General features: G+C 40.6%; 1 long non-coding RNA gene across 1 annotated transcript; it reads right to left on the bottom strand.

Annotated features, from left to right (window-relative positions):
- Positions 1-4,669: 4,669 nt before the first annotated feature.
- Positions 4,670-23,784, bottom strand: LOC135290757 (uncharacterized). Its single transcript, XR_010353549.1, has 3 exons — positions 23,564-23,784; positions 18,700-18,762; positions 4,670-4,991 (listed from the first exon to the last, which is right to left on the bottom strand). It is a non-coding gene; the product is annotated as an uncharacterized LOC135290757 (long non-coding RNA).
- Between the last annotated feature and the right edge of the window lie 692 nt (positions 23,785-24,476).

The following is a 24,476-nucleotide window of genomic DNA, read 5'->3' as shown; positions in this document are numbered from 1 at the left end:
ATGGAACCAGTATCACTTGATTTTGTCACTGAAGTATCAGGAAGTGTTGTAAATGACACAGACAGCCAGGGCGAGGTATTCCCAGGATCCGGTCAGCACTGCAAGTAAACATAGGTCTGATTTGCAGTCTGGCAGCAAATTTGCTGAGAGCAAACCAAGTCTCTGAAATTGCCATGGCTATAAAGGAGAAAATGTGCCAGTAGAAAAAAGCTGGATAACAGATTCGGTAAGAAATCATAAAATGACAATTAAGCAACACTATTGCAGAATTGTAAACACAAGTGGCCAGTATCATCATATCCTGTTTAGAAAGGCAGCAAAAGTCATAGTTAATCATTGCATAGTTAATTATTCTCCTCATTCATCTGGGGGTTGCTGAGGCAGCAGCAGCAATGCTGTTCCATATCAAAGATTTGTTATTGTTCAGACCACATTCTAAAATCTCTTGATTATCCACGTGCAGCATGACTTATTCTTTCAGCTAATATTTGTGCTCTTGGTAATAGGATAGTGCAGCCATGGATCGGAAGAGACATTTTAGATCACTGATTTTATGGTTTCCATCTAGGAAAAGTAATACTAAAAAAGCTTTAACATTCTTCACATTTCATTCTTTCAAGCCATCTAAACCAAGAATCACTTTTGCCTAAGTTTTTGTCTTTGCTCTTCTGGGTTGCTCCAAGATTTGCACATGAAGGCTTGCCAAGCCTCTGATAACCAGGCATCTAGAATTTACTCTTGTGGTCTCAGCACAGCCATCTAATACTGTTTTAAATGCAACATGTCCATAAAGAGCCTACAGATACCACCCAAGACCTGCAGAGCACACATGTCCTTTTGGACAGACAAATAAAAAATGGCATCTCCCCTTAAAATTGCTCTCTAACACTCTTAGGCAGCTCCATAAAGTTTCTGTAGTGGGACTGCATGTTCTTTGCGATCCTTATTTCCTCCACTAAAAAGGAGGTGTATTATTGTTGGTATTTAATAATTTTGGGCTGTACTTTAGTTTCCATGTGCCTGTTCCTCCATAGGAGCTGGGTGTCCAAACTGCCTGTAGAGCTGGTGGAGATCTCATCCTCGGTTCAGGTGCCTTCAAGTGGGCATCTTGTTCAATTTAATCTACCCTGTGGGATATGTTGTGCCTCATTGGCTGCTCCAGAAGGAAAAAGGTCTCCCACACACACACACACACCCCCATGCACACCTCTACAGACATGGGGTTCAGGGCAGGGGTCTCAGGTACAGGAGATGAGCTGCTGAGGCTGAAGGTACGCTCATCTTCTTTAAACAGATAAATATTGATTAGATATAGATATAGATATAGATATAGACATAGATATAGATATAGATAGATAGATATAGATATAGATAGATATAAATATAGATATATCGAGATAGATAGATAGATAGATAGATAGATAGATAGATAGATAGATAGATGACAAAGATATATAAAGATATAGATAGATATATGAAAATTCAGCTCAGCTCAGAGGCATGAGGGGCTGCAGGAGATGTTGGCAGCTGCAGATCTGCTCAGCTGGCACTTCTGCTCTTGACTCCCAGGATAAACCCAAGAGGCTTTGTTGAGGAGGTCTCCATTGGTGGGAACACAGCTTCGTGAAGGGCACTGACTTTGGGAGTCTGACTTCTGAAACAAATGAATCCCTTTCCTGAATCACTGTGATATTTGGCAGGTATGAATGGTTATAGTGACACTCACTTAAGGAGAGGGTCACACATGGATGTGATGTAGCAATAAAAACAAAACAACCACACAAGTGGAATGCACTTTCTGACTCTTTCCGGTGAACTGTCAGCACTTTTGTCCCTACTCATGTGACTGCTAGAAGAATAGAAAGGAGAACAGCAAATTCAATCTGAAGAGTGGTGTGAAATACCAAAATAAGATTTCCAGAGAGCAGAGGAATGATTGTGATTTATAAGCATGTATCTCATTTTTATTGGAGGAAACAGAGACTGATTACAAAGGATATCCAGATCACTTTAATGTTCTCTCTGTCATCTTTTCACAAAGCATGCAATTTCCAACCCACTGCAGTCAGTGAGAATCCTTTCACGGACCTGAACAGGACAAACGTTTTTATCATAATAGAAGGCACTTATGCATGGATATTTAGAGATGATAGCCAGATGTGATAGCCAGACTTGTCTTTCTTACATTTGTTCTGGTTTTTCTACCATTCCTTTTGGTCAGCAACTTACTAGCAGACTTCAGAGATTGCTTGACATAGTTTGACACTATTTGATTCTGCCTGTATTTAACAGCACTCTGTGGACAATATTAACTGTACTTCGTGCTTTTCCCTACTTTATTTGTACAGCCTTATTTAAAAATAAATGTGAAAAAAAATACATGAAAATTTGTACAACTTGGAATAAAAGTTACAGAGTCGTAGCCATTCAGTGTATCAAAAGGGTTAATGTTTGCAGTATGCGTTTCTGTGTTTTTATTCTCAACTCTACACTAAGTTTCCTTTTGATCCCTAGATTGCTTCCTTGTCTTCTCTGAAGTGCAACCTTCTCAGGCAGGTCTAGGGAATTCCTCAATGTAAACACTCTTTTTCTCTTTGGAAAACGGACATTGTTCCTTACCTGCAAATCACAGATCAAGTCAGGAGAGGATGTTTTTCCAGTATCCTCTAACTGCTTTATTAAACACCGCTCAGAGTATTTAAGGATTGCCATCTAACACGTGAAATGCAAGTTGGTCCGTCCAGGCTTTACTCATTATGCAGCTCTTGAGGCTTAGAGGGATTATCCACCAGTTCCTGAGGAAAGCAGCTCTTGACCACGCCAATTTCCAGACCAAACAGCACCGTGGAAAATTATGTTCTCCCGTGTGTTTGGTACGTCTGCTTCCCCTGGAAGACACAAAATAAAAACGGATCTTTCAAGAGTTAAGTTTTAATAGAAGTGAAGAGCTGTTCATGTTGGTTATTGCTAATTTTGTCCATCTGTTCAGGATGGTAAGAGGAAGGACTTGGAGCTGCTGAGAGCATTCAGCTGTTTATTGCAACTTGCAGAATGAGCCGTCAGATGGGAGAGCAAATGTTTACGTACGCAGACAGGTACAACAGGCCGTTGCTACATTTTGTAACTTCATAACTCAGCTTACAACTATTTTCTGTTATATATATTTTTAGACTGTGTTTAGTGGAACCTGCAAAAAACCCACGGATTATTAAATGTGGTAATATAACTTGTAAAGTGTTTCCCTATAGAGAAAAGACTTTTGGGAGAGGTTTGTCTCCTCAAAAATTATAATGCAAGAATTCAATTGGGATATAGGCTGGTTGTTGTAACGCAATTGTTTTGACTTCGTACTCTAATTGCTTATTTTTGTAATCCTCGAAAAATATTGATTGATCGATCAATCTATTGACTGGTTGCAGAAACCTTTGAAACGCTTATCAGGCTGGCTTTCACAAGCACACTGCTCTGCAATGTGTGCACAACCACGGCTGCTGAGGCTGCTGTGAATGTGCAGGAGTTTTTCACAGGTGGTGGGCTCCTCCTGTCCGGCACAGCCCTGAGCACAGAGGAATTTGGGAAGGGATGTTGTGATGCCTGTTTGCAGCAGTCTCCAGCCCGGATTAACCCTGCTCTGACGGACAGGTCCCTGCAACGTGCTGGTGCCCGCAGGCGGCAGGAGAGACCCGGGCCCCTTTGGCATCGTTCCCAAAAAGGCCGCGGGACAACGGGAAGGTCGCTGTGCCCCGGGCGGCCTCTGCCGCGGGCTCTGAATTTGGGCATTGCAGGATCTCTCCAGCAGGTCCCCCGCCCTTCTCCGCAGCCGGCACGGAGCTTTGCTGAGAAGGCGGCGCTGCCCGGGGCTGAGCCGAGCCCTGCCCGGCCGCTGCCCCTGCAGCCCCGAGGCCGCCCGGCTGCCGCAGCAGGAGCCGCTCCCCGCGGGCCGGGCCTGCTCCGGCCCTGCAGCAGCTCTCAGGAGCGCCGAGCGCAGCACACGGCATCGAGCCCGAGCTGCTGAGCTTCCATCCCTGCTCCTGACGCTCCGGGGCAGGCTGGGATCCGCGCGCCGGAATGAGCGCAGCAGCTGGGACGCCGCTTTTATCCGCGCTTGGGGCAAACGGGACCGTAGGAAAAGTGTCACTGGCAAAGGACTTTGTCTAAGCACAGTTTCAAGTTGACTCTTGGTATCAGATACTAGATAAAACCCTGTCCCAAGTTCTCCAGTTCCTCTCTCTGCCCTGCCTTGGGCTAAGAAATCTAGCTGGGTACTTTTTATAAATGTAGGAGTGTTGGGTTATTATTACTGAAACCAGGTGCCGTATCACTTGTCTGTGCTTGTGCCCTCACTAGTCTAATCCTGCCTAAGAACCATTCATGAGGATTCAATGAAATAGCATCACTTAGTCACCTATTTAACAAGTGCCGCAAACAGTTAAATTTGGGGTTGATGGGAATGGTTACTGTTATGGCCTATGACAGAAGGTTGCCATTGAGATCCCTTTCTTAAAAATTTGTGCTGAAGCTACCAATAGCATGTTTGGTTTCTTGTCTAAATTCCTCAGGTGTATTCAGGGCAGAAATAAACAAGACATAGCAAAGTAAGGCTCAGAAAGAGTATGTCAGGTTTTTTATTTTTCCTGAACCAAAAGGAAATAAAAGCATGCAGCAATTGTTTATGGAAAGTGAATATTGTTTATAAAATATGTTGGTCTTCTTAGACAGGACCTCTGAATGAGTCCTTAATTTGACAGTCTAACCCAAAATCATCTGTAGAAGTTCCTGTGGAAGCAGCATTTTAGCCTAGGAATTCAGAAGCTGCTAAATAGAGTGATATTTATCACAGACAAAAGAAATATCTGCATCCTGCAGTGCTGCAGCCAAGTTCAACAACTTAGAGTCCCTCTTTCCTTTATTTCCCTGCTCCTTGCTCAGAACTGCTTGCTCATCCTCACAGAAGGCTTGTCTGCATTTGGTCCTCCCAGGTCTCTGCTTTCCTAAAAAAAAAAGCAGCTGTGACCTTTCATGTTCAGTTATGCTTGGCTGTAGAGATCAAGAAATTTGGTAAGAATATTGGAATTTCTACATGACTGAGTTCTTGTGCTCGAAAAGTCATGGTATTTTGAGTCACAACACTTGCAGTGATTAACCACAAATGCTCTCATCCAGCTGAAGGAAATAAAGAGGATTGGTGTGTATTAATCAATAGATAAAAGAGTTCAGAGTTAAATTTTGGTCTGTTTAAGCACTCTAAATCAGCTACATTAGAGAATAATGTATGGGTTTCACTCCTCTTAATTAAAGGAATCCATTGGACTGTAAAGTCTGGATTCTTCTCAATTAGGTAGCTGAGTTGTTTTCAGCAACAATCTCCAGCATTTTACTCAGATAAAGAACAAGGTCATGACAACAAGGGATCCATACTAATTATGAAAAATCAAACTTGTAAAAATGAATGGGATGTAATGTAATGGGATGTAATGGGATTGTTCAGGTTATGTGGTGCAATAAAATACAATGTTGAAGAGATGAAAAGAGAGATTTGACTGTAATTGAAAATGTACCCATACAAATCTTCTGGGATCAAGGAGGTTTTCTCTAAATTGTTTCATGTGTCAAATAAAAAATGCCTTAAGAACAGGTTGATGACTTACTTAATCCTTGCTTAATAATTGTATCATGCCTACAGAACAAAAATCTGGTTTCTGGCTGTTGACAGTAAACTATTTTTTAAACTGGAACTGAGTTGTGCCTAAATTTCTATGTGTAAATTTTCCTTGCTATTTTATTACCATCAGTGAATTTCTGAGCACCCTGGATGAAAGCCTATTACATTTTCAGGTAATTTAAGACATTTTTATCTGTCTTCATTATCTGTCTTATATGCTCCACTAGATCTCCTACAGTTGACCTCAGAAAATTGTGTAAACACAACTGAATTACTGCCTAATTAGCAGAGGAACTATTAAAACTGTTGGAGTATGTGTTGGGGGTTTTTTGGGTTTTTTTGCTTTGTCAATAATGAGCAAGATGTTTGTAAAGCCCTGAGTTAAAACCAAGAAATAATGAACAGCTCATTTTAGGAAAGTTTAAAGTGGAGTACTCTGGAGGATTTATTTTAAATTCTTTTTAAATTAAACCAAAAGCTTCAGCTTTTCAACTATTCAAATTATTTTCACTTTAAATATGTTTTATTGGAAATGTATTTCCATTTATCTAATGTTTCTATGAAAAATTCCAAGAAATTACAATTCATGTTTGCCATCAATTTGAAGCTGCACTGAAGACCCTGGCTAATACAGGTAATTTCAGTCAGCCAGAGGCTGGCTCCAGTGAAAAGAGGAGCATCCACATCAGCTATGAACTCTCTTCTCCCTCATTCAGAGCATGCTAGAAAATGGGTTTCACCAAAAGACAAATGGCATTACCAAAAGTTCAAAGTATCCCTTGACTTACCCAGCTTTGAAAACCATATTGTTAAGCCACAGAAATTTTTGTGATTTACGAATTGACAAAGGTCAATTCATTTATATTTAGGATTTGTAAATTCTGCATTTGTTGCAAGTCTCTAGGAGATCAGGAAAAAAATTGAAAACTTGACTCCATTGTGGATATTATCACACATCAGGAGTCCTGATGAAGTCTAGGCAAAGTGAATAATCATAACTTCCTGTAACATAGCCCAGGCACACTCTGATCAGTTTGGCTGGAAAATAATTTAAGATTCCACAGATGGATAAACAAATGTATTTCATCTGGTTCAAGGTGAAAAAAAATAATCCACTCTTCGTTTCCTGATAGCTGTCTGAACCTCTCCTATCTAATTTAGTATTGTCTGCTCTGCTACATTTCCATTCAGATCTGAGGATATGCCATATGTTTTACCCACTGTTCTCATTACACTTACAAAGCTTGGATACTTTTTACTGAGAAGTGTGTAAGGTTTCTTTGTTCTTTTTTTTTTTTTTTCTTTTTTTTTCTTTTTTTTTTTTTTCTTTAGGCAGCACAGAGCAGCCACTCTCAGAGAATGCAAAACTATTGGGTATATGGTTTACAAGAGCTGCTGGAGCACTTGGAAGAAAGCTGTTGAATAGAGGAAGAACCTAGATTCAGTAAATATTCAAAAATACTTTTTGTCTCCTTTCTTTTCTTCTCTGTCTTCTTCTCTCTCCCCTTTTCTTTTCATTTCCTGAGACCTGAGGACTACAACTATGATTGCTGAGGTGAGGTAAAATATATGAAATTATGGTTCTTCTCCAAAAGAAGGGGACATCAAATATTGTACTGAAACCAAACCCTTTTGCTGGAAAGGCAAGCCTCAGATTTATGTCCCAACAGCTATGCCAGCACCTCCTGGAGCACATCAGCCTCCAGATGCAGGGTGGAGGGAGCCTTTATTGCCTGGGCAGCTCTGACCAGGCTGCAGATCCCTTGGCAGCAGTTGTAGCACTGGGCTGTGAGAAGACAAAAGGTTTCCCTGCTCTACAGCACCTCTAGGGCATTCCTAAACACAGACCTGAGGGTTTTGTTTGTTTCGTTACTGAAAATGCTGTCTTCATCTGGGCTGTGGGCTGAAATGGAAGATTGAGCATAGTCCATACAAAATCTTTTTCCTTATGTCTGTTTCCCTAGCATTAGCGTTTAAAACACATTTTCTCCTCTTGGATGTTCAGCCTCATTTTTTTCTTATCTCAGAGCTGTTATATACACACAGTGACAGCAAGAAATACGTATTTATTAAACTTGATTTTGAAATCTTCATTTTTTCTTCCACAAACCTTAAATCACATATCCCCTATCATTTAAATATATTTTGCTTCACTCTGAAAAGGGTCATTCCTCTCCTTTTGGAATCTTAAACTGTAGTCTGCAAAGTAAAAGAGAGGTTTTCATGAGTCAAAATATTTGAGATGTTTACAGTTCTGCTAAAGGGCACTTCCACAGAAAGGAGGGACTGGGACTTCTTTCCATTTCCTGCATAACTCACGAAGTCTGGCTGGCTGTTGTACAGCCTTGGAAGATTTTCCTCATCCTAAATTGTGTCTGTGTCCTCTGCTGAGTGTGTTGGGAGATCAGGCATGGGGCAGCCAAGCTTCTGATCTTAAAATTGTGTTAATATTTTCCCTGATCCTTAAAGCCTCACACACTTGACAGCACCCATCCTTTGCTACAGGGAAAGGCTTTCCTGATGCCTTTCCCAGACCTTCCAATGAGGTTTCACAGCTACAATATGAAAACAGTGTTTTTACTTCCCTGAATTCCAAAAATGAAGTGGTTCACTCCCATTCCGTTGCCCCAGAGATACCCTTGGCTGTGTAGGTGAGGTGATATCCCAGCTGTGTTCCAAAAGCACACTCAACCTCAGCATCTCAACTCATGCAAGAACACCCACAGTAAAAGCTCTGTGTGCTTTGGCCTGGATCTTTAACTGAATTACCAGCACAATGCTTTAATCACTAATTATAGCCTGCCATGCTTATAGTGTTTTATAATATTCTATATTGTCTACTGCTGACTTGTTAGAAAGCCAGCTTTCTAGAAAGGCAAAGAATCATCCCAAGTGAATGTGGTCCTTCAAAAACTACTTTCAGTGGAGAGGCTCAGAGGCTTCTGCTAAGTCCAGTTAATTGTGTGTTTACTTCTGCTTCTAACTTTTAATCTACTCCTTTCAGCAAAACAGCCTCCAAATTTTCATGTGTTCTGTGGCTCCTTGTTGATTTAAATGAATACTTAATTAAAGTTAAATTAATACTTAATTTAAGAGGCATGATGGCTTTGTTAATGGGATCACTCCAGGTGCATGGCTAATTTGGGAAATGAAAATTACTTTTAAGCTGTTGGGCATATCAGTGGTTTTGAATTTTCTCAGGACGGAAAAAAACAACCCCTTACTTTGTTTAGCTACATAGATATATCGTTTGTGTATGAATATATGTATATTAAATATATTAATATTTTAGGTATATACATACATACATATATATATATATATATATATATATATATATATATATATATATATATATAAAAATACACAGTTATCCACATTTATTCCCACAAGAAAGTCTCTGCTGGATCAGACATTGCCTCATTTTCCTCATTGGAAAATTACATTACATCAAACACTGACCATTGTAATGGGCTTTAAGTCCCTCACTCCTTGGCCTCCCCTGCACTGTCTGGTGGCAGGAAAAGTACAAAAATATGTATGTTCAAGAAAGAGATGAGGCCAGTGAGACAAAGTAGGTGAGAAAAAAATAGCAGAGAAAGGAGCAGAAGCAAATTAAAAAATCTGTTGCAGCCAGCTACATAAGGTCACTAAGAAATGTATTTTCTCTGTCACGGGTACAGCACATGTTTATCTAATCATCCTTTGTTTCAGGATGCTCTTGGATCAGATGACATATTAAAATTCTTGTAGAATATATTTTTTCTTTTATTTCTTTCCTCAATTCAGAGAAAATTTAGCTCTAATGCCTAGAGGCATTGGGCAAGACATGCATAGGACACGGCACAAAGAAAATCACTGTCTGAAATAAATGTAGAGTCTGAATAGCATTTTAAAGAAAACATGCTCTATGTGAAATGCTGTATAAATCACGAAGAGAAGATCGATGTAGAAGTGTCAGAAGACACCCACTTTTTAAGAAGAATTGAAAAGGGTATATATGTAAGGGGAAGATTAGTATGGACTTTACAAAGTTCACAAATTACTACATAGATTTGAAAGATTTCAATTGAGTAATTTCAATTGAGTACTCTGAATTGAGTAATTCCTACCCATCTCTGAATCATGTTCATTCCAAACCAGTTTGGTGCCTGAGGCTTCACACTGCTGGTTTAATGCTCAACAAAATTCATTGGAATACCTGGGAGGTGTTGGCAGCTCCCAATTTAATCACTACCTTTCATTCTAACTTGTTAAAAAAAGCTGCAGTGACTACAGGGCTTTAAAAAAAAAAAAAAAAAAAAAAAAAAAAAAAAAAAAAAAAAAAAGCAAACATGACAACAAACCAAATGGAAAAAAAAAAAAGGCAAATTCAAATCCAACAGTAATATGGGTTAGTAACTGCAAATACCAAATGCTGCAGTGACACCAAGAGGTGAAACACCAGTTTTCACCCTGCGAGTACAAGGCTGAGTCTCAGTTTCAACAATTCTCATTTCTTCCCTGTTTAAAATTTCCTTCCACTACCACGGTACCCAGTGCCAGTATCAATGTTCAAATGTATTTTCAGTAACAGCATATAGCTTTCTCTACATAAACCATAAACAGAAATCTACCAACCTTAAAAAAAAATCCTAATTTTGTTCAGTCAGAAGAGAAAAAAAAACATGTATTCCCCAACAGGTCCATCTGTTCCTGTTTATACCACACGTCAGAAAATGGTGAGAAAATTCATTGAGAGTAAGTCTCTAAATTAAACTGCACAGGATTTAAAAAAAATTGTATGTCATAGAATCACAGAATATTTTGAGTTGGAAGGGACCTAGTGCCACCTCCAATAAGTAGGGAATACAATTTAGAAGTGTCTCTTTCTCCTCCCTTAATTTAAAGACCAATTTTTTAACCAAAAGGGCTGCAAAACATTTTTTAATTAGCTACACTAATTTTATTAAGGGCTTTTCTTCACAGAGACATTCTTTTGGGCAGACACCCAGAAATGTTCAAACACAATGCACATGCACACAACAACACAGGTTCCCACTCCTGTAATAATGCTCTGGTACTCTTCAGATTTTCATTCACTCTAAGTTCCTCCAAAATTCAGTTCATCCATCTCAAGGCTCTTTTTTATTTTCTTTTTTTTTCCTTTTTTTTTGTCTCTGTTTTCAAACTGGTACTAATAGAACATTGATACTGTGAATTTAAAAAAAAAAAAAAAAAACAAAAAAACAAAAAACAAAAACATTGCTTGCTACTCTTACTACGACACAGAATATTTGATTACATGAGATTACTATTTTTTGTTGGCATTATCATTGCACAACCATAACCATTTAGTCACATATTTCTCAGTCTCCTGTGATATATCAGCTATCTTTATAGCAACTAAGTCAGGCCTGATGTAGCCTAATAAAAATCATTCTTATGACCAGGCCTTACACTGGACTGATCCAGAGATATGTTCCCAAGTAAGAACAAGACTCTGCTATATGTTTTAACTCTATACATCCACTGGAAGTACAGATTTGTTATTACTCAGATGTTAACTTCAAAATGCAGCAAGGACTCAGTAGTTCAGAAATTAGCAGAATTAAACAAATACTTTAAAAGTCTTCTTACTGTAAAAAGAAATCCAAAACCAACCCAGAATTACTAATTACAAACACAATGACATATTAACTCTAGAGAAAATATTGTTTCTATAGAAGAAATTCCTCCTTTAATGTACAGGAACTGCAAGGCTACTGATATTGAATTACTAGCCCAAAGGTTCTAATTTATTAAATAAAGTTCTAGGAGATATTGATATGTATGTAAATAAAATGCCATCAGAAATTTTGATTTCTTTTATTGATATGGGAAGTTATTCAGGACAAAAATAGAAGCTGCCAGAGGAATTTTCTTCTGGGAAATAATCAGTCATTCCACACAGGCTGACAATAAAGTGCAGTGCACAGGTCTTCTCTTTGCTTTGTATATTAATTGGGAAAACTGTGTTGTAGTTTTGTCAAGTTCTTCTTGCTCTTGCCATATGAATGAAGAAGAACCTAAGTGAAAAACATCCAACATCTTCAACAGAACTATGTGGCTTTCTAGAGATCTTAATTTCCCTTGCCTGGGGTGCCATCCCATATTTATTCTGCAAGTTAAGAAGGTGACAAACACAACAAAGATCTGGGCAGACACTCATGACACTGACCTAAGAGGTATCAAAGGTCCAAAAAGAGTCATTTCAGAATCCTGAATAATGGATAATTTCTATCCTGGCCCTAAGATTAAAGTCTTGGCAGCTTCAGCATGTATATTTATTCCTTTTTTTCTTTTCTTCTTTTTTTCTTTTTCTCTTTTTTTCTTTTTTTTTTTTTTTTTTTAGTTTAGAAGTTTATTTCCTATGCAGCAGATCTGAATTGGATGGTTGGATGGGACCTAGTGAATATCTGCTGTGGATATTTCTGAATTACACAAGCTGGAATTCAGGTGAGAAATATCCATAGGAGATATTTAAAGGATTATTAACAAAATATTTGAATATCTATATGTATATATGCATACATATACAAATACACACACTTCTATATAGACACCACTTAAGCATTATATATATATATATATATATATATATATATATATATATACACAAGCACAAACACATATACATACATATATAAATACACACACACACCTATGCACACACAACCTTAAGCACTAAGTGAATTTTTGACTATGCAAGGGCAACAAAGGATAACAGCTTGAAATCATAAAGAAACTGCAGCTTCCAGTTGATTTCTTGAATTGTTCCCAAACACTGGAAAGTAAAAAATCCCACTACAGTTGCAGCACTCCACAGCTACAAGACATGTTTCAGCCCAGCTGCAGAAATGGATGAGAACTGAAGTGGAAAGCTCATGAGGTCCAAGCTCAAGCTGCTCTTGCTGGACAGTGCATGGTGATGGAAATAAAACCTAAGGATTTATAAAAGCTTGACCAGCCTGAATGTTCTTCTTATCTTCACCAATCCACAGGAATTTGGCATTGGATAAATTGTCAATTTTCTGATTTCAAAAGTTATCATATTTCAGGGCAAGTCCTTGAGTAGATTTGTTTGTTTCACTGTAGATAAGGAAGATTTGATTAAAGAGAGTCAGAGGTTAACAAACAGATTTAACAAGACTTTACAAAAAGAGCTTAACAAAAGAATGTTCACTCTCCCATGTGCCCAGGCAAACTTCTATTCTGCATTAAAGGAACTTCTAAAAGTTGCTTTGGATACTGCCACGTAGAATTTTAAACCCATTTCCCGATCTTTTCTTGGAAATGAGTAAATATGTTTTATTCTGTTTCCAAAACTTCTAATATTTTTAAGGTAAAATTTGGATTTTGTTACTTCATATGTCATCACAGAATTAGGTAACGCATTTTGCTTTAAAGTTCTTGTAGGGAAGATAAATTCATAGAAGACATTGCAGATTCTAGTTTTTGCTACAGATGAGGGACACCCTTCAGAGAGTGCTAGCAGGATGACAGCAATGAAGAAATGGGAAGACATTACGTGAAATGTAGGGGAAAGGCTCCACTTTTCATGTATACACCTCTGTATGATCAAATGTTAGTCTTTGCAGAGGTAATTGCACAAGATATGGAATTAAGCTGTGAAGAAGCTCGTGGTCTGTTTCTGAAATGGGTAAAGCAAAAGAGACACTGAGCACAGCTTTGGAAAATCCAAGTAACAATGCAATGTCTTTTCAGGTCATTCACTAAAATGAGGAGGACTAAAGGAAAAATCAGAATGAAAGAGTGATTATCTAGATAAAATAGGCAGTAATGTCTGTTTGTTTGTTCTGTGGCAAACCACCACCAGTTTTTAGTAATTTGAAATCATCTTTTCTTTTCTGGAGTTTCGAAGAGTGACTGAACTCAAAACAAGACTAACTGCACTGATGGAGTCACACAGATCTGACAAAAGATTTGTCAGATGCAGCACATCCATCATGATCTGGAAGGGGAAGGGGAAGGAATGTAATTTGTCACAGGCAGCAAAATGAAAATTGGGTACGTGCATTAAGCTGTCTGGGGAAGTTAGTGGTTAATCTAGTGGTGAAGAACTCACAGCAACCACTTTGAAAGTGCCAGATGTCCAGGGACATATGGGTGCAGGCAGCAGAGTACAGAAATCAGAAGGCATAAGATGTGGATGAACCTTAACAGCTCTCAGAAGGAAGTGGAGGTCCAACAAATGAACTTAATTTGACAGAAGAAGGACTCGGTTTATAAGTCAGAACAGAACAACTGAACGTCCATCTGCAAAGGCCTGGTCTAAGCAGGCAGATGCAGAAGAAGTGATCTAACAAAAGCACATTCTGATATATATATTTAGGCAGTGCTTAGCGGTCAAGTATGGAGGAACTCTTGCACATACCAAGACACATAGCTGGTGTGAACAAAATGATCTTTGCCTGTACAAATTGTGATCAAACCCAGCTCCTGTACAGCCAGCCTGATAATATGATAAATGCAAAGGTATTTATTGTCATATATACACATATATTACTTTGGTTTGAGCAGCACAATTGGGAGAGACGGAAAAAAATAGCACTCTGTAAACAGAACTGCTGCTCAAAACTAAATACACTGAAAAAACACCTGCCAGCCTTCCCATCCCAGTGCAAGGAAAAGCATCAGATCTTTTGCATGACAGAGGAGAAATTTTCACAGCTGACAGGATAAAACAGTCTGTTAGGAAGGTTTTCATGTTTATAAAATAAAGACATTCTGAAATGCAGGTTTTGAAGTAGGAACTCAGGGAATTGAAGGGAAAAATTATGTTACAGAAAAGGTGTCTTGTCACGATGTTATGCAATAGAGGCTCTTCAAGGAGCAAAAAATATGAGTGGTTTTGAGTTCTCTTTGACAAAAACCGAAAAGGCATAGAGTCACTGTGGAGTTTTCCAGAATATTCTTAGACAATAACTCACGCAGCTTCAGTTCAAAACTGGGACTATAATAAACACTCAGATTTATGAGAAGTAGTCATTGCATCTGACATCATCACTTAGAGACTTATCCAAGCACTGAAAGAGTATTATTGCAACCACATAGTTTGGCTGTAAAACCTCATCTTAAAAAAAAATCTGAGTAGCATGAAAGCATTCTCTTTTTGATGAAGAATAGTTTATACTGCATATGCTGTTTCTAAAGGAAGAATATAAATGGGATCTCCAGGACTTATTCTACGTCTAGAATCAGTTTTCACAAATAATACTTTTTTTGTACCACGTCTTAGTAATCTGTCCAGTATCCACTAAGAAATATCAATAAAGCTCCTTTGAGATGCAAAGGGTCAAATCAAGCTTTAATATAAGGAATAATGCTTAAGTCACAAAACCAGAGATACTAAAGCTGTGTAAAAATGTCTATAAACCAGATTATTTTGTTTAAAATATAAAAATATATATCACACAGAGAACCTCTTAACTATATATTAGTCCATCTGGGTCAAACTAATAAGAACCCCATCATGTGAAAATCCAAGGTATGAGATGTCCCCGTAAGAAGAGAACAGAAGAGTGAAAGACTCTCGTTTAATTTCAAGTGAAAGACACTGCTGAAAGTACAGAAATCCTTTGCTCAGTTTTGAATTAAGCATTGACTTATTTTGCCCAATATATACAAAAGTTAAATACACACATGGACCTTTGCAAGATTTTTCATGCTTTGTTTTCAGTTTTGGGAGGTTTATTGGGTGGGAGAGAAATTGTTTTGGCGTTTTGTTGTCGTTGGTGTTTTAGTTTTTATTGCTTTTGTTTTCAGGGAAAAACCTGCAAGAAAAGAATATCAAGTGGCCTGGAATTTTGGAACTTTTTTCTCAGCTTGGACTACAATGGATGATGTTACCAAATCATAAAACAAGCACTCATGCCATGCCTATGTCCCAAAAAAAAAAAAAAAAAAAATCAGCCAGGAAGTTGATAAAAAATTATTGTCAACAGAAATCAGGCCAAGCCACCTAGTTCTTTTCTGTGCAAATGTCACATCTCCAAGCACCATGCCTAATAGAAATGGCAAAGAACAAACAAAAATGTGGTACTAAGAAAGTGGATCTAGTAGAGTAGCAGTTTTAAGAAGCTATTTTCACAACACTGGTCACTAAAGTAATTAAACAATCAGAGGATGACGAGATGATGAGAACCAAAACCATTTCATAGCTGTAACTGCCTGAAGTTCACAGAGGTGTTTCTGCTCTGTGGAAGAGAAGAAGAAAAGATTATACGATAAAAAGACAAATGTAGGAAAACATCATCCCAGTGGAACTACAGTAATCATCAAAATATATGACTGACAACCTTACCCATACGAGGCAACATCTATGAAGTATATTTTATTTAGAGCAAGGAAATTAACTATATTTCTTAAGTGTATGAACACTAATATGTTCAGTGAATATATACAGCTATCAGACTGAGCTATCAATCACCCAAGCCCAGAACAGAACCATGTTTCAGTGACCACATTTTTTGCCGGTTCAGGACTTAAGTTCTTACCTTGTTCTCAGTTCCATTAATTACTTCTCCATGTGAACATTTTCACGATGCAAAATGCATGCAGTAACCTTCTAGGAAAAAAACCTTACTACTTCTTTCAAGAGAAACATTATCCCTTAATAATAGAAACTGTCCCTAAATCTTCAGTGCAACCTGGAAAAAGGCTAAAACTGTAATCATTGAAAGAATTCTTTAAAAAAACCCTTGCTTCCACTGGAGCAAACGAGGTTTTGAGTGTTTAGACCAGTGTCCTCTTTAGCACAAGAGACATGAAGCACATTAGAATATTCAAAGACATTTGCCAGCAAATGTCCAACAGGAACAGCAGAGTGTGGTTCTTTTATCCAATAGCGACAGCAGAGTGTGGTTTAAATTCAGACGTAAAAAGGAGAGACAGGAACTTTTTATATGGACAGATAGTGGCAGGACAAGGTGCAATGGTTTTAAACTGAAAGAGGACAGGTTTAGATTAGATATTCAAAAGAAATTCTTTATTGTGAGGGTGGTGAGGCACTGGCACAGGCTGCCCAGAGAAGCTATGGCTGCCCCATCCCTGGAAGTGTTCAAGGCTGGACAGGGCTTGAAGCAATCTGGGACAGTGGAAAGTATCCCTGGAAGAAGATGAGCTTTGAGGTCCCCTCCAACTCAAACAATTTTGATTCCATGCCTCTTAGGAAACAGCACTGCTGCTCTAGTAAAATTATTTTGATCAGCTAAACCAGATAAGAGAAGGGAGTTATCTTTAGCAAACCTAGAAAAAGGAGGAGTGGTTTATTGTCTTTGTTGGGTTTTGGTGGGATTTTTGCAGTTCTGAATAGAATTAAGGAAGATGAGAAGAAAGGAATTAAAGTTTTCATAACTGAAAAAAAATATATATATGAAACCAGTTTGTTTCTCAGCCAGTTTCCTAGCCTTCCCTTGATTGCTAGGAATTAGTTAGGTTTACCTCAGTTTAAATATAATTTTTCAAACAATCTTTACAGTAGCATTTTCCACCTAAAGAGTAATTTTTGAAACGCCTGACCTAGCAGAAAACAACCACATCCTCTGAATTTCCTTTAAGTGCACATGGCATCCTTCCACATATCAGAACTGTGCATGAGAAACAAACCTCCATGAGAATGTTGGCTGACAAAGAAAGGGGTAAACCTAATTTTGTTCAGCTAATTTGTAACCATGAGGGAAGCAAATAGCTCTTGGTGTGCATGCCACAGTCTCTGCTTCTTTTCATCATATAGTATGCTGCTGGGACATCTCTGGAGGTTGATTTCATCACGAAAATCAAGTCTATTGTGCCTGAACAATTTTTACAGAGCCAGAGCAAGTTTTTTTCAGACAGTTTCACCTGTTGAGCAGCAAGCAGAAAAACTGGGAGCATCTGAGACTAACGATCTGTCCCTCACAGCAAAAGATAAGGCTCTTTATTTAATCTCCCCTGCAGCAAGAGAGATAGGACTGAAGCTATCTTGTAAGTAGTAATTTCATCATAACTGTGGTATTACCAACTGTCAAGGAGGTACCTGTGTGCACACTCAATGAGCTTTATATATAAGTTCCTTGAGTGGTGCAGAAACTTGATTTCCAGTTATTTTCACAAATGAGATAGTGAATCTGTTGGAAAAAATGGCCCAGCTCTAAATTATGTGTCTGAGTGACTTCTTTCCACGTTCACAACTTAGATGGGTAAGAGCTCTTTGGACAGAAAGTTCCAGCTGTCCACAGGAATGTCTCCAAGCAGCTCCTGCTCTGACTAGAGCTTGAAAGGTTATTTGACATTCTCAGTAGATAATCTGGCTTTTTAAGTGGTGGTCCTGGTTGCAGAATTGATCTGCTGATACACAGAAAAGACAGCTGTAAACAGCCAGTAGGAGCTGGTACTTCAGAGGCAGAAGTAGGTACCTTGGATGATTGTTTTGGCACAGAAAATATGAATTTTCATCACTTCTTTGGATCTGAGCTTGGAAGCCTGCCAGAAGAGCAGCATCTTTGTATAAACAGATTAGCCATTACATAAATAAAAGCAAAGGCAATCAGTGTCAGTTACATTTTCATTGCCTTGGAACTACTGCCACTCATATTGGGGCACATTCGAACTAATAAACTGCACAATCTTTTGTACTCAATGCTTGGGAAAGAAATTATGCAGCAGCAATGTTCACGAGGGTATGCTCTGCAGCCAAAGTTTGACACAAAGAATGTAGAAAGATCATGAAGATGAGGAAATACCCATAAAATACTGTAAGCATTCCACTGGTGATGACCCATTGCTTTAATTCTCTGCATATATTACAGCCTTATTGAAAAGGGAGGAGCCTTTCAAAGTTTATTTTCTTTGTGGAAGTTTTAGAACTATTGGACAGCTATGGCTGTAGTTTCCAGACTCTATTTTCCCCTTTCATTGTTAACAGCTATAAAATCATTCATATGAATTTTTAATTGTTTTATTTCAGAAAAAAAAAAAAAATAATAAAAGAAACTGAACAGATCAAGTATTCTCACCTTGCTGCAAATGTTCAGTCCCTTTGGTGGACTACTCACAGACATCTTTCTTGACAGCCTCCTCTGGTTATCATGCAAAACAGAAAACAAAGGTGTTTGAGGGGAGCTGGAGGCCTTCAAGAGAAAGATACACAGACACTATTAAAGCTCTTTGAAAAAATGAAGAATAACTTCTCCCCTTGCTAAAAATAAGCAATCCTTGGTGAAAAGAAGAAATAACAAATCAGTTTTCACATGCTGCTGAAACAAAGTTATGTACATAAATGACTGAATATGAATTGAAATGTTAAAAGTGGGAATAAGACCAAACCTAAACTCATCAATAATTTCTTTTCATTCCTTGAAACAACCCTTTGTAAATTACCTTTTCCACTGTAACTTCTCAAGAGTTTTGAGGCATAACTTGCACAGTGATTCCCTGGGCATCTACCCCAGGATTAACCACGCTGGTTATGTAGATTGCAACTGGATTTCATATTGATGATATTCATCTAGAAAGCTGCAGCTCTTTCACTTTTCAAAAATACCTAATTAATTGCTCCCACTGGCATTAGCAGCTTCAAAAATAGCAAGTTTGAAGCAAAAGTTGAAGAATATGAATTCTGCATTCTTAACAGATACTTCAGACAAAACCAGATGATCCTACACTCATTCAGTCAGAAGAGCTCTGTATGATAGCAGTATAGTCAAAAGAAGCTTTCCTTCTCCAACCTCACATACTATTTTTTTACAAAGTCTTTTTAATTAATTTTTAATAGATTATTTTCTTTGCCCAGTTTTGCGACCTGCACAGTATGGTAATGGCAGGTCAAACTACGCAGATTACTTGTGTGTCACCATGAACCAGGTTTGTGACACAGTCCAACTTGACAAAAAAATAAACAACTCAAAATTACCACTGGGAAGATTCCCCTTCTTTCAGTTTTACACCGGAGGATTTCTAATGTGGAACCATAGTTGAAGAGGAAGGACCACTGTTAGTTGCCTTTGGCAGTGGAAACAGCTGAAAATACTTTTTTCTCAAGCTGCTCCTTTTGTGGTGTGCTGAAGGTCACAAGCCTATCTCCTGTGTCACTATAACCTTTTCCAAGACTGTGCTGAAGCTGCCCCAGTGAAAGAAAGGTATAGTGTTTTAGCGCTTCACTCCATATTACACCTCAGGCCCTCTGGGACCTGCACAGCCATGACTTGGAGAAGGGATGGAGAAGGGTAACTTGTGACCAGTGAAGGTAATTGTTCTCTGACTGGCACAGGCCATGACTGCCTAAACCTGACTTAGCTGTGTGCAGCCATGGACTTCCGCCCAGATATGCCACAGCAGGTAGCAGGAAGGGCTGCACCTCTGCATCATCAGGGCTGGCTGTGCATGCATGATAAAATGGCATGTAAATTCTACTTTACATAAGAGGCTGCAGTAGGTTAGTTGTGAAAAGGAGCCGGTTGGGACCCCTCATTCTCTTTCCATCTCTTTCTCTTTCTCTTTCATTCTCATTTTTTATCCAGCTCCAGAGCATCCACAGAACAGGACTAATATGGGATCTAGGAGCTGGTGATATTCTGTTGTTTCTTCTCTGCCTTTATTTCTCTCCTCCCTCACTCTCCTGGGCAAAGCACAGCTGTCCTGTTCTAGTCCATTCTTGGTACCAAACTTTGTTGTGGGAGTGGGCCATGTGTGGCCATGTGTTGTGGCTTCTGAACCAGCACCTTGGAGAAGTTTGTTGTGGGAGCTAGGAACTTATCAGGTGTATGGTAAAAACTTCGGGCTCGTTAGCCAGCACTTTTGAGAAGGGCATTGTAAGATTTAAGAGCTTGTTGAGCAAAACTTTTTGACTCCAAAGAGTGGATTGGTTGCAGGAGCTAGGACAGCTGTACAGTAAAGTAAAGCACAAGAGCTCTCTAACACCTCTTTGGTGTCTTTATTAAGCCTAACAAGAATTTGGAACAAACTTTATCCACGAATCTGGTGTGTTGGGACAATGCCCCCAACACCAAACTCCATAAAACACCTTAGAAAGGGACATCCTAAAAAACCCACTACAGATAGTGCTGCAATCTCTCTAGCAGGTGAAATGCCAGTGTTTTTATACATCAAAAGCAGAAAGTACACCTTCCCAGCCCTTTGAGAAACACAGCAGAGTTAATTTTGAAAAGAAAATAGTGCCAGAGAAATAACTCTGTTTCCATAACTCTGTTTTTAATAAACAACAACTAAAAAAAAAAAAAAAAAAACCAAAAAAACCCCCCAAAAAAACAAAAAAACAAACAAACAAACAACAACAACAACAACAACAACCAAAAAAAGAAGAACAACAACAACCCTGGCAATATTTGAAAATTAAGTTCTCCATTGTCAATGTCATGTCAATCTACACCCCTGGTGGAATTTCTGTTAGACTTAAAATAGTTGCTTCTCTTTGCCTATTATTTAAAAATATTTTTATTTTAAAAAATTGAAATAATTCCCTCTTTTCTTGCATCCTATTCTAAAGTATTATAAAAGGATAATATTTTTAAATTTATTTCCTCCTTCCTGAGAAGGTGGTGTTCTCATCTCTTATTAAAAAGCAATACGGCTTCTAAAACTTCCTCACTATTAAACTGAAAAACAAAAGAGACCTCTCTACTCTTAAACCTCCAGACCCCCATTAGATTTACAGCTCCCATTCAGCACAATTGCATTAATTTCTTTTTTGCAAGTCATTTTTTTCTACTTTCCTGGGGTAGTGTATCTACTTGACATATAATCTCAGTAAATTCCCTCAAACTGGGCAACTCCAGAACTTGTATTATTGGGAAATGAAGGGTATTGCTTTATAACATGTTTTTCCAAGATGTAGTAGCAGCTGGAGAAAAAAAACATTACTTTCTCCTTCAATAATATTCTCTAGAGCAATGAGTCGTTGCTGAAAAGATTTTATTTGATTGGGACATAGAAACAAAATTTTGACTCAGGATCAAGTTCTCACTATACCTTGCTTGCCTGCTAGAAAATTTACCCTCTACAAGTTGCCCTGGTTGGCATCAGGCAGCACAGAGAAAGCAGAGCTGGTGTGCCAGTGGCTGGGCAGAGAGGAGCACCGGAGGCAGGCTGAGGGCATGGTCCTGCATCAAGCCCAGCTGCCTCTGCTGCCTGCTCTGCCTTTGGCTTCTGCTGCCCTGCAGGAAAAAAGCACTGCCCAGGGACTGTGTAAGGGAAGTAACAATTTATTTCCTTTTCCTTCAATGAAGATTTGTGAGAGCCCTGCTGGAGTTGCCAGTGGGTTGGCCTCTTGCAGGGCTGGGGAGAGTCCTGGGGGCTGGGGACCCTTCTCTTAACGGGGTGCAAGGGTCCCCATGGCAATTGGTCCCAGCCCAGGACAGGGGTGGAGGGGCTGAAGCTGCTGCCCTGGGCAGAGGGATCTGCCACTGTCACCACCTCCTGCTGTGGTTCCTCCGGGGGCCGCTCCCGCTCCACGGGGACCGGCACAGGTGGGGGGTGGCTGGGACCCCCAGGGAAAGCAGCCTCCAATGTGCCAGCTTCCTCCTCCACATCATAGACTTTGGGGTCATGGGCAGGAGCCCCCATCCAGGAGATGCTGGTCTGGGAGCTGCTGGGGCTGCTGGAGCTGGAGCTGGCAGTGGCCACAGGGCCGTTGTTCTCATCCCTGGTGGCACCAGAGCGCAGCAGCCTCTGGGCCTCCTCGCTGCACTGGCCCACGATGACGCTGATGATGCCATGAACCAGTGGAGCCGTGTGCTGCTCGAGGACAGGCTGCAGCCCCTGGACCAACACCTCGGCGTTCAGCCCCTTGACGCACAGGTCGTGCAGGATGGAGCTCTCTGCGGCCTCAACCAGCCACCACCAGCGCCGGAATATCCCCTCCAGCCTCCGGCGCAGCCAGGGCCGCACGGGCTCCAGCAGCTGCGGCTGTCCATGGAAAAGTCTGGCCCACACCTCGGGCAGGAGGCCACCCGTGAACTCCAGCCCTGAGGGGCCCTGCTCAGCTGGGGACACTGTCCCCTGTGGAGCAGCGGGACAGGACACCACAGGGCCATGGAGGCTGTTCTCGTCCAGGCGGCCGGGAGCTCTCCCTGCCTGGCCGGTGGCCACTGGCAGCTGCTCGGGGGTGGTGCTGGCCGTGTCCAGATGCTCGTCCACGTGCTCAGAAAGCCTGACGGTCTCTATCGGTGTCCTGCAGAGCGGGCACGAGGGATTTCTGTGTGCCCACTGCAGGATGCAGCCCAGGCAGAAGCGGTGGTGACAGGGCAGAGCAGAAGTCACATCCTTCCGAGAGTCCTGGCAGATGGGGCAGTCGCCGTCTGGCTCTGTGGCCATACCAGCAGTGATGGCTCCGGGACTGGCACCGAGATCTGCCAGGAACAGGCCCTGCCCGGCACCAGAGGGGCCTGGCTTGATCCCCTCGGCCTTGCCCGCTCGCTCAGTAGAGTTCAGGCTGGAGCCAGAGTGGCCCTGCCAGTGTCTGAATGGAAGCAGTGAGGGGCACAATGTCACAATCCATGCCCCTGTCATGTCAAAGTCCACTCCTCTCTGACACCAGTCTCCACCCCCTGTGACAGCACAAAAGGCATTCCAAGTCCTTGGAACCCCAAGATAAGCAGTGAGGGAACGTAAGGTCACAATGCAGTGCTCAGTGGTGTCACCATCTGCATTTCAGACTCTTCCACCCTGTGATGGCACAGCAGGCCTTCCATCCCTGCAGGCCATGTTAGGAGAAAAAAGGAAATCCTGTTTCCTAGTTTCAATTTCTACATCTCCATGATGCTCTCCCTCAGCACCTGCATCACATCTCCCTGGCCCTGTCTCTAATGCCTGCTCCTGACACCTTGCCATGGTTTTCTGGGGACAGTCCTGGTCTCTACTCACAGGGCCTCTGGTCTCTCTCCCTGGGAGAGGCCATCACATCCAGGCCTTCCAGGCCAGGCCCTGTACAAGGTTTTGTCTTTTCAGTTAAAGTGAGAGTTTGTTCCCTCTGCAGCCCTGCTGGATCGAGGGTGATGGGCACAAGGACACTTTGCAGCTGTGTTTAGGGCTGTGGGACTGTTCAGCCTTGCTTGATCAGTAGAGTGGGTCCTGTCCAGGGGGGCTCCAAACCCTGGAAGGAATTCTCTCTGCCTTTTGTTTTGGCAGCAGTTCTTTCATTTGCACAATGACAAGGTCAGGCATCCATCCTGGGAGCACTCCTGAAGTAACAAAGGACAGCATGTAGGCCCCTGAACAAAGGAAATCTGCAAATACACAAATGGTGCCCCAGGGGTGCAGCTCGACTTTTCTCCTCCTGCCTGTGCTGAATTTTCCTCCACACCTGAAGCCTGGGAAAGGCACTGTGCCAGCAAGGTGCTGTCTGACACTTCACTGCTGACCAAACAAGGGCCCCATCCCATTGTTCAAGTTACATAGTTGTGGGAATAAATGAAATTATGTCTGAACTGGTGCAACCAGGCTCCAAGCAGAGAATTAGAGGCCCCTCTGTGGGACAGTTGATGGAAATTGATCAAGTAAGCAAGGGGTGGAAGCTCGGCTGGAGGAGAAGGTTGGGATTTTTCAAAGATTGGGATGCTGCAGTTGAACACCCCATTCCAACACTGGTGCTGATCCCAAAATGGGAAGTGCTATTGAGGGACTAGAGGCCATGCACAGAGGTCCACAGTGGAGCATTTGTAAATCATTCTATGTCAAGACCAGCTGTCCCTGCTGCCCACTCTGCCTTTGGCACCTGCTGCCCTGCAGGTGTTTGGCTGCAGCAGATTTCCTGTGGGAAAAGATGCTGCCCACATGG

The sequence above is a fragment of the Passer domesticus genome, chromosome Z (genome assembly GCF_036417665.1).
Source record: "Passer domesticus isolate bPasDom1 chromosome Z, bPasDom1.hap1, whole genome shotgun sequence".
NCBI classification, from domain to species: Eukaryota; Metazoa; Chordata; class Aves; order Passeriformes; family Passeridae; genus Passer; species Passer domesticus.
The sequence above is the reverse complement of the archived record's forward strand: the minus strand, read 5'-3'. Positions and strand labels throughout refer to the sequence as shown.